Source organism: Pleurodeles waltl, chromosome 2_2 (genome assembly GCF_031143425.1).
Source record: "Pleurodeles waltl isolate 20211129_DDA chromosome 2_2, aPleWal1.hap1.20221129, whole genome shotgun sequence".
NCBI lineage: Eukaryota > Metazoa > Chordata > Amphibia > Caudata > Salamandridae > Pleurodeles > Pleurodeles waltl.
Window position 1 is genome coordinate 479,114,274 of NC_090439.1, and position 17,698 is coordinate 479,131,971.

Genomic DNA, 17,698 nt, shown 5'->3' on the forward strand with positions numbered 1-17,698 from the left:
ATACTGGCCAAGTTGCAGGAGACCCAGCGGCTGCAGGAGGGGCAGTACCTGGGGATCAGGGAGGACCTGAAGGACATCCACACCATCCTGGTCACCATTGCAGGGGTGCTGGCTGACATGGCCAACACCATGAGGGAGGCAGCGGCACACCAACGGGCCCCTGACACTAGCCAAACCGAAGAACAGCCCTCCACCTCCGCCGGCACTAGTGGACAGGAGGCCCCGCCACTGGAACAACAGGCCACCGGCACTCCACCCCCTGCAGAAGGAGAACAACCCCACAAACGGTCCCTGCAATCCAGGCAGAAGTCAGAGAACATTCCCAAGACCCCCGCCAGGAAATAAGACTCTCCTGATTGTCACCCTTGTGTCCCACTCTGTTACCCTGTCCACCTTGAACATCCATTGCTCCCCTTCCCATGCCCCATTGGACAATGCACCTGTGATACAAAGAGACTGGACAATAACTGGACATTCACATTCACCCAAGCCCATTGCACATCCCCCACAACCTCTTAGCACTTAAATAAACACCCTTGGAACAAATACAAGTCTGGAGTCTGTCAATTGATTGAAAAATGTATTAGTTCAACAATCTGTAAGCATTGCAATTCCTATGTACAGTTATATATACATTGGTATGACCTGTAGTGGGCAGCAGTAAACACACCACGAGCCAGAGTGGGGCACAGAGATCTGAAAATAGAGATGCCAAAGGGTACAGTAAGTGGCCATAGACATAGGGAAATCATGCAGCCATGTCCAATGTCCAACACAAAACTGCAATGTAAAGTGAAGTTACAGTGTCTTACCTGTGTGTCACTGGAAGTACTGCTATATGAGAGAACGTCTGTTGTCCACATCTTCATCCTCTGCCTCCTCCTCCTCACTTTCCACAGGCTTCACCGCTGCCACAAGACCATCTCCAGGCTCATCCTTCTGCAGAAAAGCCACCTGGCGTCTCAAGGCCTGGTTGTGCAACATGCCACGATGATCTGGCACACCTTCTTGGGTGAGTAGTACAGGGATCCACCATTCAGATGGAGGCACCTGAGCCTGGTCTTCAGGAGGCCGAAGGTTCTTTCAATTATCTGCCTTGTTCGCCCATGTCCCTCATTGTAACGTTCCTCTGCCCTTGTCCTGGCATTCCTCACTGGGGTCAGTAGCCATGAGAGGTTGGGGTAGCCAAAGTCACCTGCAAATATCGAGGGATACCTGTAAGCCACACACTCACCCTTAGGGAGAACCCCATACCCATACACCAACATATACTGGGTGGGGACCTTGGGCTCACCCATTAGCCACACACGGTGCCTCTGGAGTTGAACCGTCACAAATGGGATGCTGCTATTCCTCAAGATAAAGGCGTCATGCACAGAGCCAGGATACTTGGCATTCACATGGGAGATGTACTGGTCCGCCAAACACACCATCTGCACATTCATAGAGTGATAGTTTTTTTTATTCCTGAACACTTGTTCATTTCTCTGGGGGAAGGAACAAATGCTACATGGGTACCATCAATGGCACCAATGATGTTGGGGATATGTCCCAGGGCATAAAAGTCAGCCTTCACTGTGGCCAAATCCTTCACCTGCTGGAATTCTATGTAGCTGCGCATGTGTTTCAGCAGGGCAGACAACACTCTGGTCAACACGTTGGAGAACATTGGCTGAGAAATCCCTGATGCCATAGCCACTGTTGTTTGGAAGGAACCACTTGCCAGGAAATGGAGCACTGACAGGACCTGCACTAGAGTGGGGATACCTGTGGGGGTGGCGGATAGCTGAAATCAGGTCTGGCTCCAATTGGGCACACAGTTCTTGGATTGTGGCCGATCAAGTCTGTAGGTTAGGATAATGTGTCTGTCCTCCATTGTCGCCAAGTCCACCAGGGTTCTGTACACTGGAGGATGTCTCCATATCATATTTATCCTCAGCGGTTGAAGTCTAGGGAGGAAAACAGTGAGCAGAGGGTCATATTCACACATCTATTGTAATAATGATGCTTATCTTCATTTACAGAACCAGTATGTGAATCTGAGAGTCAGTTGAGGTGCCAATGTCTTCTGTGACGCAGTTAGGTGCCATGGCCTGTGCCCCACTGAAATGGCGGCTGCCTGACCTGTGAGGAGGGACAAGTGGAAATGAGGTAATCAAGCTGGCATTGTGCGCCATTACGGTCGACGACCGCCTGCAACTTCGCATTGGTTAACATCAGGCCCTATGGGTTCCAGGAGCCAATGGCGATGTACGCCAGTGGTGACGGTACGCACTGCCGCAGACATGACTGCCATTTTCTATCTGTTCACTCACTTGCTACCTGACCTTCAACAGGAAAGGACCTACACTGAAAGTGCTGCTGTGACCTGTGTCTGGAAGCAACAACGGCTCATGTGTCTGGGTAAAGGGCCCCTGCCTTCACTTCGGAGGAGTTGGAGAGACTGGTGAATGGGATCCTACCCCAGTACACTTTACTCTATAGTCCTCCAGACAAACAGGTCAGTACACTGTGAGCATGATGAGTGGGCCATGAATGTATGGAGTACTGTGTATGTAAGCCACATGCATGGTGGGGGGCTGAGGTGTCCTGGCAGAGTACTGCATGTATGGTGGTCAATGTATGTGCTTAAGGGGATTGTCAGGAGAAGCACACTGGGCACAAAGCCCCCTGCAGAACCAGTGGAACATGTCACCCACTTGAGAGACTGTGGCTTTGCACTCCCCAGGATCAAGCAGTGGGCAACCCACCCACTTGAGAGACTTGAGAGACTGTGGCTTTGCACTCCCCAGGACAAGCAGTGGGCAATCCACCCACTTGAAAGACTTGAGAGACAGTGGCTATGCACCCTTCAGGACCAAGCAGTGGGCAATTCACCCACTTGAGAGACTTGAGAGACTGTGGCTTTGCACTCCCCAGGACCATACAGTGGGCATGGAGCCCCCTCCAGGAGCAGTGGCGTAGTACCATCTTCTGGCTGAGGTGCCCCCCTTTTTCCTTCCCACTGAGGTGCCTGTGTGTTTTCAACCTGATACCCCTGCAGTGTACTCTCCGTTTTGAGGCAGGAGTCAAGTGTGGGCTTGGCCTATGTGTTATAGGCCAGTGGGCACAGACTATTTTTGTGTGGACATTGTCTCTCATTTTGTATACAGTGTATATATTGTACATACTGTTTATTTATTTATGAACGTATTTTTCTAAATTTCTAATATTAAACTAATTTTACTCCATTCATTTTGTCCTTGCATTATTCCAGAGGGTTACTGGGTGTATATGTAATGTTGTTGCATGTGTTTGTGTGTATGGTGTTGGGCTGAGGGTGGGGGTGGGTTATGTTGTGTGTTGCGTGTGTATGTATCACTTTCTTTTTCCTCTCCCCTCCCCTGTGTACTAGGTGCAGTACTCACCGTGGTGATCATCGCCGACGTTGGTACTCCTGGTAGATGAGAAGATACACCAGCATGGGTAACACCTGTAGTTTGGGCTCCATGGCATCCTGGCTCTTCCTTGAGTGTCGAGAGGTGAGTGGTTTCCCTTCAAAGTACTGTTTCCACTGTGCTTTCGATGGCGTTGGTACCGCCCCGGAAAAGCTGGCGAATGGGCGGGTTGTAATGGGGTGGGCGGTACATTGTCTTCCGTCTGGCTGTTGACGGTGACCGCCGCGTGTTTGTTGCTACCGCTGTGGCGGTCGGAGTGTTAAAGTGGCTGTATCTGTTGGCAGTTTCCGCCGTGGTCATGATTCCATTTTTGTTACCGCCGGCCTGTCCGCGGTATTGCCGCCGCTTTAAAACCAACTGCCACGGTTGTAATGAGGGCCATATTGTCTTATCTGAGTTTTCATTTGTGGCCACCAAACATTTCACTGCATCAGATCTTGAGTCTTTTGAACCTCTTTATGTCCAGCCAGTTGATCATCATGGCAAGCCTGAAGAACTTTTTCTTGTAATTCTAAAGTCAGTATATACAATGTGTCTTTATAATATGGTAATCCATTCTTGATCACTCTTTCTGAAGGTTCTTTGGACCACTTCAACATCTTTTGTGGTGTTAAAGTTTCTTGAATTTTTTGGGTCAAATCTGAGTAAGGAATGGTTAAATATAAACCTCTCTTTGGAATGATCAGACCTTTTTCTGGAAGTTATTTAGATGCATCGACATCAATTTGTGACAGAGCATCTGCCTTGCCATTAGCTTTTCCAGGTCAAAAGGTGATGACAAAATCGAAATCTGCAAAATAAGGGGACCCACGCAATTGTCTTGCTGTTAATGTATGAGCTGATTTCAAAAACAGTAAATTTCGATGGTCAGTGTAAACAATTACTTTATGTCTAGCTCCCAAAATGTAATGTCTCCATTCACAAAAGGTTTCCTTGACTGCCAAAAGCTCCTTATCAGCAACAGAAAAGTTTACCTCTGGCAGAGTTAGTTTTCGAGACAAAAAGGCAAATGGATACAATTTCCCTGTATCTTTATGATTCTGAGAAAGAATACCTCCTATAGCGACGACTGAAGCATCTGCTTCCACACAATAAGGCTCATCTGGATTGGGGTATAGTAATATTGGAGCTGTGGTGAAGGAGTCTTTAAAAAATTTAAAAGCAGAATCTGCTTTTTTTGTCCACTCAAACCTCACTCCTTTTTTTAACAAACGAGTGATGGGAGTGACTTTTTGAGAAAAATTGGATATAAATCTTTGATAGAAGTTGGCAAATCCCATGGAGCTTTGGATTTCTTTAACTTTACAAGGAGGAGGCCATTCTCAAACTGTCTTTATCTTAGCTGGATCCATACTGCCTCCTTCTGGCGACAAAATGAATCCAAGGAACTCTACTCGTTCTACATGGAATGCACACTTTTCCAGTTTCACATAAAAATTTTGCTCTTGCAGTCTCATGAGAATGGATTGAACATGTGAAACATGTTCCTGTAGATTGTCAGAAAAAATCAAGATATCATCTATATATACCATGGCAATTCTGTCGAGAAATTCTCGTAATATATAATTTGCAAAATGCTGAAAAGCTGCAGGGGCGTTTCATAATCCACGTGATGTCACTTGATATTCAAATAATCAATAACGAGTTTGGAAGCCTGTTTTACATTCATCTCCAGATGCCACTCTTATCAAATGATATGAAATCAGATCTAATTTGGTGTAGACTTTAGCATTTTTTACTTGATCTAGAAGAACTGACACCAAAGGCAACAGGTATCGATTCTTGATAGTAACCTGATTGAGGGCTCAATAATCAATGCAAGCCCGGAATCCCCCATCCTTCTTTGGTATGAAAAACAGTGGGAGGAGACTGGAGATTGAGACGGGCTAATAAAACCATTAGCTAAATATTGATCTAAATACTCTTTCAAATGTTGGTTTTCCGCTTCTGTTAATGCATATATTAATCTACATGGCAACATTGCTCCCAGCTCCAATTTAAATTTGCAATCATATGGTCGATATGGTGGCAATTTCTCAGCCTCTTTCTTGTCAAAGACGGTAACCAAATATTCATATTCTTTTCGAATTTTTGTTGTTTCAAGAGCACAAATCTGTGGAGAATGTGATGATAAACAGGCCGCCTGTGACTTTGTGAACGTTCCTACTGGATCATTGAAACAATTCTCTTTACAATAGGAAGAGTTCATTTCTATTGTTCTTTTACTCCAATCAATTTGAGGATTATGCTCAGTAAGCCAATACAGACCCAAAATTTATTGAAATTGCGAAGCATCTATTAAATTAAAAATTATCCATTCCTGATGCTCACCAAAACCTTGTAAGTTCAGTCTCATGAGTAATTGGGCCTGAAGAGACACTGGTGCCATCTCCTGCTCTTACTACTTCCAAAGTAATTTTCTTGACAATTCGAATTCCCATCTCACGAGCGTGTTTGATGTCACAAAAATTGCCTGTAGCTCTAGAATCAATCATAACTGATATTCCTTGATTTTTCTTCTCATGAGTCTTGACTGACACAGTTTGTACCAAATGTGGCACTGCCGTTTGTAAAGTATTTGCCACTCGTTTTTCTGAGAGAGTTGTCTTGGTTTCTGCTTTCATCAGGGCAACTCCCCCTACTGATGAAGCTGGCCTTTTCCCGACTTCTCTGTCTTTGGTTTCTTGGGACATTCTTTAACACAATGTCCAGATGCACCACAATATAAACACAGTTGATTTGTTCTTTGCTTTCCCTTTTCTTCTTTAGATAGCGGTCCTCGCATTCAACTAATTTGCATTGGTTCTTCCACTGCTACTCCTTCTCCTATTCTCATATGATCTTTTTTTACTCAATCGAATCTTGGTGGGAGGGGCCGGTAATCTCTCCTCTTTTCTACTCTCCGTTCAGTTAACTGATGGTCAATTTGTAATACGAGATCAATTAATTCTGAAATTTCAGTGGGTTGATTTGGAACTTGTGCCAATGCATCCTTCAATTAATCTTTTAGCCCACGATAGAATATTGCAGCCCTTTTTGACTCTGGCCAGTTGGTTTCTACTATGAGTTTATTAAAATGAGCTAGATAAGCTACTAAGGGGGTCATTCCGACCTTGGCGGGCCGCTACCGCCGCCTGCCAGGCAGAAACCGCCATGCAGTCGCCAATGCGGCCGCACTCACGCGGCCCCCATTCTGACATTCCCGCTGGGCCGGCGGGCGCAAACCAAGTTTGCGCCCGCCGGCCCAGCGGGAATGAGGCTGCAACACAGGAGCCGGCTCCGAATGGAGCTATGCTATGCAGACAGTGTAAAGCTGGCCGGGGAGTGTTGCGGCCGTGCGACGGGTGCAGTTGCACCCGTCGCGCTTTTCACTGTCTGCTATGCAGACAGTGAAAAGCTGGCCGGGGCCCTGTTAGGGGGCCCCAGGACACGCCTTACCGCCAGCCTCTTCCTGGCGCTGAAAACCACCAGAAACAGGCTGGCGGTAAAGGGGTCATAATCCCCAGGGCAGCGCTGCTTGCAGCGCTGCCCTGGCGGATTATCACCGCAGGGGCAGAAACGACGGAAAACCGCCGGCCCCGGCGGTGCGACCGCGGCTTTACCGCCACGGTCAGAATAGGGGAGAAAGCACCGCCAGCCTGTTGGCGGTGCTTTCAGTCATTATAGCCCTGGCGGTCTCGGACCGCCAGGGTCAGAATGACCCCCTAAATCTTTATTTCCCTGCTTTATTTCCAAAAGCTCATTATCTGTGGCCTGAGCTGCAATCAAATATTCTTAAAAACTCTTCTTTGAAATTTTGACAATTATATATAACTGGATCATTTCTGGAAACAATTGGCATGGATCATCTAGCTGCATCACCTGTCAGATAAGACAATATAAATGCCACCTTGGATTGGTCTTCGGAAAAAATAATGGGTCTACATAGAAAATGCAATGAGCATTGAGTTAAAAAAAATGTGTGCTTTATTTGAATCTCTACCAAAACGCTCAGGCTGTGTGGGAATTTTGGGGGAAAAATTATGATTTACTTTAGTAGATATACCTGTGAACTGTGAAGTACTAGGGGTCTCTGAAAACGCTGAGTCACTACACTTGAAAGTGTTTCCTAACTCATGTATTCTTTGTTTTATCTGTACTGTTTCTTCTATGGTATTGTTTAACTGTTTCTTCAACCCTTCCAAGATGGTAGCTAATGCCTTCACATCAATCCCTTTGTCCATTCTGCTCAAGAAGTAATCTAACTTGCCAGTAATAATAGGGAGGCCACTTCAATCTGTCAGAGTACCTTGATTCAATTCCCTCATGAGCAGAAGATAAATCCTTAGTCCTAACCCAGACTACTCACAATGAAATAGAGTCTCCGTTTTGAGCACCCTGGAGGGGGAAAGAGGAATGGGATTTAGAGAGACTGCCTCGGAGATGGTGTTTCTTCAAATACGCAGTGTGCCGCTCACTTCTTGTTTTAAATGGATAACAGCACCTGAAAGATCACAATTACAATTACTAGAGACACATTGGTCAACTACATTTATCCTTTAACCTGTACTAATTATTAATTTCACTGACAATTATATCACACTCTCTTACCCTGAGTTCCCTGAGGTATTTGTCTCTCTCTTTCTCTGTTACTGTTGGATATTGAATTAATAGGAATTAATAATAAATGAGTTTCTTAGAAGTTGTTCTCCATTTTATATGAAGATTAGTTTGCTTCTCAACCTTCGTGCTGATATATATTTTGAGTTTGTTTGTCTGCAAGTTCTAAAATAAGTTTGAATAGTTGCTATATATATATATATATATACATATATATATATATATATATATATATATATATATATATATATGAGTCAAATATGGTAGTGTAATGCGTGAAAATTGCATTTCCTGTTGTCTGTCTTATATTAACCTTTTCTGTTAATAATAATCTGTATGCTTCTTTAAAATCATCTTGTTCACATTCTTCAGTAACTTTTTTGAACTCTGGTTGTTTTGAATATTGATACAAGATTATCAGATTGGATGACGATAATATCTTTATATTCTTTGAATGTTTCTAACAGTGAATTCCAGTGGGAGGCTGTTTTATATGCTGTGAAAACCTTCTGTCACTGTATTTGCTTATAAACAATTTAATATTGTCTTTGGTTAACTCGAATAGTCTGTGAATAGTCTATGAAATGCATGCGAAGCCAAGTTTGCCTCAAAAAACGTTTACCTCCCAACAAGCGCTCTCCCAATACACCTGGATTCCTGTCAGGTCACAGTTGAAATGCGAAGCTCACTAGCGCCATGCATGTATCATAGCAACAAAACTGAGTGCAACACTAGAACTACAACTTAACATTTGAACTTCTTGTCAGCCATCTTGGATTCCTTTCTTCTGCATTTTATTTGCAACGTGTGTAGCACGACTCAGCAAACTTTCTTCCAATGAGGACATCACTTTTTCCACTGTGGATACTTCTTTACCAGCACTCCTATTGCTTTTCCTGTACGTTTCGCTGTTATTACATGGCAAGTTTGAGGGTTCATGACAGTGGGTGAGTAAATGGGGTCAGTGTGGGCTATTCCTCAGATAAGAGAAGATCCTGCAGTGATCTGGTATCGCATTCACCACATCCGCCCCACTAAGTGTGTGATTAATTTATGGTGTAAAATTTAGTCTCACCTCAATAAATCACACGCCCTGTGGAAGAGGGTTAGGGCTAAGATGAATGGATGAGAAAGGAGATTTGGGTAAAGGTGTGACAAAGTCAAACACAACACAGCAACAATGTTCACCAGGGCGATGAGCAGTACATCATCATCAATCTGTTGTGGATGGAAATGTAGGAATGTGTATGACACAGTTCAGTTAAATCCATTGCAAACAGTCCTTCTGCCCCAAGGATCCAAGTTATTAGATATCTAAATGTTCTGTCATCTAGATTTGAAAAAATCTAGTTATGGATGAGTGATTTGAACCCACCCAGTTCTCAAAAATATGACTGTTAAGAGAAAAAGAATACTGTATTGCTAAATTAGGTGTTGCATCTGCATTCTTCTCAAAATGTCTGTCACTCCTGGGTGCCTGGCTGAACCACTCAGGTAGGTAAGCAGGAGCATTGAGCTCAATGTTCACCTTTCGTTTGTGCAGGAGAGGAGAAGGGCTGCAGATTGTAAAACATAGACTGTATTGTAGAGTCAAGGAGAAAGACAGAAGGAAGTTATGTTTCATGAGGAGTGTATCAATAAGACTTAGAGGCAGAGCAAAAACACGAGGAGTTTCACTTTTTCCAGCAGTGCAGCACACACACTCAGCAGCATTTCCCAAATCAACACACCTCTCTCTATTCCACATAGCTGAGTACTAGGCCTCATCATCATGTATTCCCTTTGAAGTACATAGCTTCCTTCTTCTAGCTGTTGAGGTAGTCCTGCTCTAAATCCTTCTACACTCCTCGTTACTCTGAGTAACTCCGTCTCAACCCGAACCGAACGAGATAGACCTGTAGTGCACTGCTGTTGAAGAACAAGTAGAAAAACAGAATTGGAGTATTTTGTGTAGATTTGTATTTTTTAACCAAAGTGACTGGTCTTGTCTCTGAAGAACCAGAAAAAAGGAGTGGACCCTTAAATATTTGCTAAATTGGAAAGGGCCAATTATCTACAAGAAAATGGACCCACATTAGGCACCAAACATTGCAAATCATTGAATCAAGTTTAAATCAATATAGATTTATAAGGTCCTAGCGCCTCCTTGCGCCATACTAACATAATTTTTTTTTAATGCTAATGTGGCTCAAGGAGGCAACTTTCGCCAGGCCATATTTTCAAATTCAAGGTGAGTACTGCACCTAGTACACAGGGGAGGGGAGAGGAAAAAGAAAGTGATACATACACACGCAACACACAACATCCCCACCCCCACCCTCAGCCCAACACCATACACACAAACACATGCAACAACATTACATATACACCCAGTAACCCTCTGGAATAATGCAAGGACAAAATGAATGGAGTAAAATTAGTTTAATATTAGAAATTTAGAAAAATACGTTCATAAATAAATAAACAGTATGTACAATATATACACTGTATACAAAATGAGAGACAATGTCCACACACAAATAGTCTGTGCCCACTGGCCTATAACACATAGGCCAAGCCCACACTTGACTCCTGCCTCAAAACGGAGAGTACACTGCAGGGGTATCAGGTTGAAAAGACACAGGCACCTCAGTGGGAAGGAAAAAGGGGGGCACCTCAGCCAGAAGATGGTACTACGCCACTGCTCCTGGAGGGGGCTCCATGCCCACTGTATGGTCCTGGGGAGTGCAAAGCCACAGTCTCTCAAGTCTCTCAAGTGGGTGAATTGCCCACTGCTCTGTCCTGAAGGGTGCAAAGCCACTGTCTCTCAAGTCTTTCAAGTGGGTGGATTGCCCACTGCTTGATCCATCACCCATCAGGACACTGCATACTCATACTTCTCACAGTTACATGGATCGTTTTCCTGTCTTGACTATTTTTTCATCCCTTCTACATATTTATGGAGGGCATTGGGGAAATAGGTATAAGTATGTACTTTTATTTTGAACCATTGGAAGGCTGAGGTCCCAACCCGCTTGCAGCCTGGAAGAGCAGTATGGACCACTGTATGGGGCCTGAGGTAGCTGTTTATCAATCTCGGGGTTTCCCACAGAAACACTATAAGATCTGGCAGAGATGGGAGGACTTTCGGGGAATTGCTTTGGAGTCAATGCGGGCTCAATAATCAATGCAAGCCCGGAATCCCCCATCCTTCTTTGGTTTGAAAAACAGTGGGGAGGAGACTGGAGATTGAGACGGGCTAATAAAACCATTAGCTAAATATTGATCTAAATACTCTTTCAAATGTTGGTTTTCCGCTTCTGTTAATGCATATATTAATCTACATGGCAATATTGCTCCCAGCTCCAATTTAATTTTGCAATCATATGGTCGATATGGTGGCAACTTCTCAGCCTCTTTCTTGTCAAAGACGGTAACCAAATATTCATATTCTTTTCTAATTTTTGTTGTTTCAAAAGCACAAATCTGTGGAGAATGTGATGATAAACAGGCCGCCTGTGACTTTGTGAACGTTCCTACTGGATCATTGAAACAATTCTCTTTACAATAGGAAGAGTTCATTTCTATTGTTCTTTTACTCCAATCAATTTGAGGATTATGCTCAGTAAGCCAATACAGACCCAAAATTTATTGAAATTGCGAAGCATCTATTAAATTAAAAATTATCCATTCCTGATGCTCACCAAAACCTTGTAAGTTCAGTCTCATGAGTAATTGGGCCTGAAGAGACACTGGTGCCATCTCCTGCTCTTACTACTTCCAAAGTAATTTTCTTGACAATTCGAATTCCCATCTCACGAGCGTGTTTGATGTCACAAAAATTGCCTGTAGCTCTAGAATCAATCATAACTGATATTCCTTGATTTTTCTTCTCATGAGTCTTGACTGACACAGTTTGTACCAAATGTGGCACTGCCGTTTGTAAAGTATTTGCCACTCGTTTTTCTGAGAGAGTTGTCTTGGTTTCTGCTTTCATCAGGGCAACTCCCCCTACTGATGAAGCTGGCCTTTTCCCGACTTCTCTGTCTTTGGTTTCTTGGGACATTCTTTAACACAATGTCCAGATGCACCACAATATAAACACAGTTGATTTGTTCTTTGCTTTCCCTTTTCTTCTTTAGATAGCGGTCCTCGCATTCAACTAATTTGCATTGGTTCTTCCACTGCTACTCCTTCTCCTATTCTCATATGATCTTTTTTTACTCAATCGAATCTTGGTGGGAGGGGCCGGTAATCTCTCCTCTTTTCTACTCTCCGTTCAGTTAACTGATGGTCAATTTGTAATACGAGATCAATTAATTCTGAAATTTCAGTGGGTCGATTTGGAACTTGTGCCAATGCATCCTTCAATTAATCTTTTAGCCCACGATAGAATATTGCAGCCCTTTTTGACTCTGGCCAGTTGGTTTCTACTATCAGTTTATTAAAATGAGCTAGATAAGCTACTAAGGGGGTCATTCCGACCTTGGCGGGCCGCTACCGCCGCCTGCCAGGCAGAAACCGCCATGCGGTCGCTAATGCGGCCGCACTCACGCGGCCCCCATTCTGACATTCCCGCTGGGCCGGCGGGCGCAAACCAAGTTTGCGCCCGCTGGCCCAGCGGGAATGAGACTGCAACACAGGAGCCGGCTCCGAATGGAGCTATGCTATGCAGACAGTGTAAAGCTGGCTGGGGAGTGTTGCGGCCGTGCGACGGGTGCAGTTGCACCCGTCGCGCTTTTCACTGTCTGCTATGCAGACAGTGAAAAGCTGGCCGGGGCCCTGTTAGGGGGCCCCAGGACACGCCTTACCGCCAGCCTCTTCCTGGCGCTGAAAACCACCATAAACAGGCTGGCGGTAAGGGGGTCATAATCCCCAGGGCAGTGCTGCTTGCAGCGCTGCCCTGGCGGATTATCACCGCAGGGGCAGAAACGACGGAAAACCGCCGGCCCCGGCGGTGCGACCGCGGCTTTACCGCCACGGTCAGAATAGGGGAGAAAGCACCACCAGCCTGTTGGCGGTGCTTTCAGTCATTATAGCCCTGGCGGTCTCGGACCGCCAGGGTCAGAATGACCCCCTAAATCTTTATTTCCCTGCTTTATTTCCAAAAGCTCATTATCTGTGGCCTGAGCTGCAATCAAATATTCTTAAAAACTCTTCTTTGAAATTTTGACAATTATATAACACTGGATCATTTCTGGAAACAATTGGCATGGATCATCCAGCTGCATCACCTGTCAGATAAGACAATATAAATGCCACCTTGGATTGGTCTTCGGAAAAAATAATGGGTCTACGTAGAAAATGCAATGAGCATTGAGTTAAAAAAAATGTGTGCTTTATTTGAATCTCTACCAAAACGCTCAGGCTGTGTGGGAATTTTGGGAGAAAAATTATGATTTACTTTAGTAGATATACCTGTGAACTGTGAAGTACTAGGGGTCTCTGAAAACGCTGAGTCACTACACTTGGAAGTGTTTCCTAACTCATGTATTCTTTGTTTTATCTGTACTGTTTCTTCTATGGTATTGTTGAACTGTTTCTTCAACCCTTCCAAGATGGTAGCTAATGCCTTCACATCAATCCCTTTGTCCATTCTGCTCAAGAAGTAATCTAACTTGCCAGTAATAATAGGGAGGCCACTTCAATCTGTCAGAGTACCTTGATTCAATTCCCTCATTAGCAGAAGATAAATCCTTTATCCTAACCCAGACTACTCACAATGAAATAGAGTCTCTGTTTTGAGCACCCTGGAGGGGGAAAGAGGAATGGGATTTAGAGAGACTGCCTCGGAGATGGTGTTTCTTCAAATACTCAGTCTGCCGCTCACTTCTTGTTTTAAATGGATAACAGCACCTGAAAGATCACAATTACAATTACTAGAGACACATTGGTCAACTACATTTATCCTTTAACATGTACTAATTATTAATTTCACTGACAATTATATCACACTCTCTTACCCTGAGTTCCCTGAGGTATTTGTCTCTCTCTTTCTCTGTTACTGTTGGATATTGAATTAATAGGAATTAATAATAAATGAGTTTCTTAGAAGTTGTTCTCCATTTTATATGAAGATTGGTTTGCTTCTCAACCTTCGTGCTGATATATATTTTGAGTTTGTTTGTCTGCAAGTTCTAAAATAAGTTTGAATAGTTTATATATATATATATATATATATGAGTCAAATATGGTAGTGTAATGCGTGAAAATTGCATTTCCTGTTGTCTGTCTTATATTAACCTTTTCTGTTAATAATAATCTGTATGCTTCTTTAAAATCATCTTGTTCACATTCTTCAGTAACTTTTTTGAACTCTGGTTGTTTTGAATATTGATACAAGATTATCAGATTGGATGACGATAATATCTTTATATTCTTTGAATGTTTCTAACAGTGAATTCCAGTGGGAGACTGTTTTATATGCTGTGAAAACCTTCTGTCACTGTATTTGCTTATAAACAATTTAATATTGTCTTTGGTTAACTCGAATAGTCTGTGAATAGTCTATGAAATGCATGCGAAGCCAAGTTTGCCTCAAAAAACGTTTACCTCCCAACAAGCGCTCTCCCAATACACCTGGATTCCTGTCAGGTCACAGTTGAAATGCGAAGCTCACTAGCGCCATGCATGTATCATAGCAACAAAACTGAGTGCAACACTAGAACTACAACTTAACATTTGAACTTCTTGTCGGCCATCTTGGATTCCTTTCTTCTGCATTTTATTTGCAACGTGTGTAGCACGACTCAGCAAACTTTCTTCCAATGAGGACATCACTTTATCCACTGTGGATACTTCTTTACCAGCACTCCTATTGCTTTTCCTGTACGTTTCGCTGTTATTACATGGCAAGTTTGAGGGTTCATGACAGTGGGTGAGTAAATGGGGTCAGTGTGGGCTATTCCTCAGATAAGAGAAGATCCTGCAGTGATCTGGTGTCGCATTCACCACATCCGCCCCACTAAGTGTGTGATTAATTTATGGTGTAAAATTTAGTCTCACCTCAATAAATCACACGCCCTGTGGAAGAGGGTTAGGGCTAAGATGAATGGATGAGAAAGGAGATTTGGGTAAAGGTGTGACAAAGTCAAACACAACACAGCAACAATGTTCACCAGGGCGATGAGCAGTACATCATCATCAATCTGTTGTGGATGGAAATGTAGGAATGTGTATGACACAGTTCAGTTAAATCCATTGCAAACAGTCCTTCTGCCCCAAGGATCCAAGTTATTAGATATCTAAGGGGCTGATTCTAATTCTGGCGGGCGGCGGAGGCCGCCCGCCAGAATTCCGCCCCCATAATACCGCTCCGCGGTCAGAAGACCGCGGAGGGTATTATGAGTTTTTCCCTGGGCTGGCGGGCGGTCTCCAAAAGACCGCCCGCCACCCCAGGGAAAAACTCCCTTCCCACGAGGATGCCGGCTCGTAATCGAGCCGGCGGAGTGGGAAGGTGCGACGGGTGCAGTAGCACCCGTCGCGTATTTCAGTGTCTGCAAGGCAGACACTGAAATACCTTGCGGGGCCCTCTTACGGGGGCCCCTGCCGTGCCCATGCCATTGGCATGGGCACGGCAGGGGCCCCCAGGGGCCCCGCGACCCCCCCTACCGCCATTCTGTTCATGGCGGCTTTCCCGCCATGAACAGGATGGCGGTAGGGGGGGTCAGAATCCTCATGGCTGCGGAGCGCGCTCCGCAGCCATGGAGGATTCAAACGAGCAGCGGAAAGTCGGCGGGAGACCGCTGACTTTCCGCTTCTGACCGCGGCTGAACCGCCGCGGTCAGAATGCTCGTTGGAGCACCGCCAGCCTGTTGGCGGTGCTCCCGTGGTCGGTGGCCCTGGCGGCCACCGGCCGCCAGGGTCAGAATGACCCCCTAAATGTTCTGTCATCTAGATTTGAAAAAATCTAGTTATGGATGAGTGATTTGAACCCACCCAGTTCTCAAAAATATGACTGTTAAGAGAAAAAGAATACTGTAATGCTAAATTAGGTGTTGCATCTGCATTCTTCTCAAAATGTCTGTCACTCCTGGGTGCCTGGCTGAACCACTCAGGTAGGTAAGCAGGAGCATTGAGCTCAATGTTCACCTTTCGTTTGTGCAGGAGAGGAGAAGGGCTGCAGATTGTAAAACATAGACTGTATTGTAGAGTCAAGGAGAAAGACAGAAGGAAGTTATGTTTCATGAGGAGTGTATCAATAAGACTTAGAGGCAGAGCAAAAACACGAGGAGTTTCACTTTTTCCAGCAGTGCAGCACACACACTCAGCAGCATTTCCCAAATCAACACACCTCTCTCTATTCCACATAGCTGAGTACTAGGCCTCATCATCATGTATTCCCTTTGAAGTAGATAGCTTCCTTCTTCTAGCTGTTGAGGTAGTCCTGCTCTAAATCCTTCTACACTCCTCGTTACTCTGAGTAACTCCGTCTCAACCCGAACCGAACGAGATAGACCTGTAGTGCACTGCTGTTGAAGAACAAGTAGAAAAACAGAATTGGAGTATTTTGTGTAGATTTGTATTTTTTAACCAAAGTGACTGGTCTTGTCTCTGAAGAACCAGAAAAAAGTAGTGGACCCTTAAATATTTGTTAAATTGGAAAGGGCCAATTATCTACAGGAAAATTGACCCACATTAGGCACCAAACATTGCAAATCATTGAATCAAGTTTAAATCAATATAGATTTATAAGGTCCTAGTGCCTCCTTGCGCCATACTAACATAATTTTTTTTTATGCTAATGTGGCTCAAGGAGGCAACTTTCGCCAGGCCATATTTTCAAATTCGCGTAATGCATGCATTGTGCTACTCTGCGACTCCTTGTGTCACATTATGTCTGCATCAGGTATAATGCATGCAAAGGGGACATTCTGGCATTAGGAGGCTCGCAAAAATGGCACAGTGAAATCTACAAGATTTCACTGCTCCATTTTTGGCATAATTTTTAATGCCTGCTCAAAACAGGTATTAAATGGAGGCACCCATTTTAAACAGTGGGCCTTAGTGCACTTTGCGGCACCACTGTCAAAATTTTTGATGCTGGTGCAGCAAAGTGCCACAATATGGTCAAACATTTTGATGATATTGTCCTAACATGCGCCATGGTGTGCCGTATTGTAAATGCAGCGCACTCATGGTGTTAGGTGAGGCCTGGGCACCACTAGAAAACTGGTGCATCAGCACTGATGTGCCAGTTTCTTGTAAATATATCCCACACTTTATTAGGTTTGTATATATATGCAAGACTTTGGAGATCCAGGAGGACCTAACATAGGATGGAGACATGATATCAAACATGAAAGTGAAAAACAGATATAAATTCAAAACAGTAAAGAAAACAACTTGCACTAGCCAGCCCCCATCTGCCCCTCAATCATCCATGCAACAGGCAATGAGTAGATACATATGGTTGGGCACCCAACCCCCCTGTGCAGGCCAATTCCTTGAATGTCCTCATCAGACCCTAATTGTTGAGCGCGCATTGACTCCAAAGCAATTCCCCGAAAGTCCTCCCATCTCTGCCAGATCTTATAGTGTTTCTGTGGGAAACCCCGAGATTGATAAACAGCTACCTCAGGCCCCATACAGTGGTCCATACTGCTCTTCCAGGCTGCAAGCGGGTTGGGACCTCAGCCTTCCAATGGTTCAAAATAAAAGTACATACTTATACCTATTTCCCC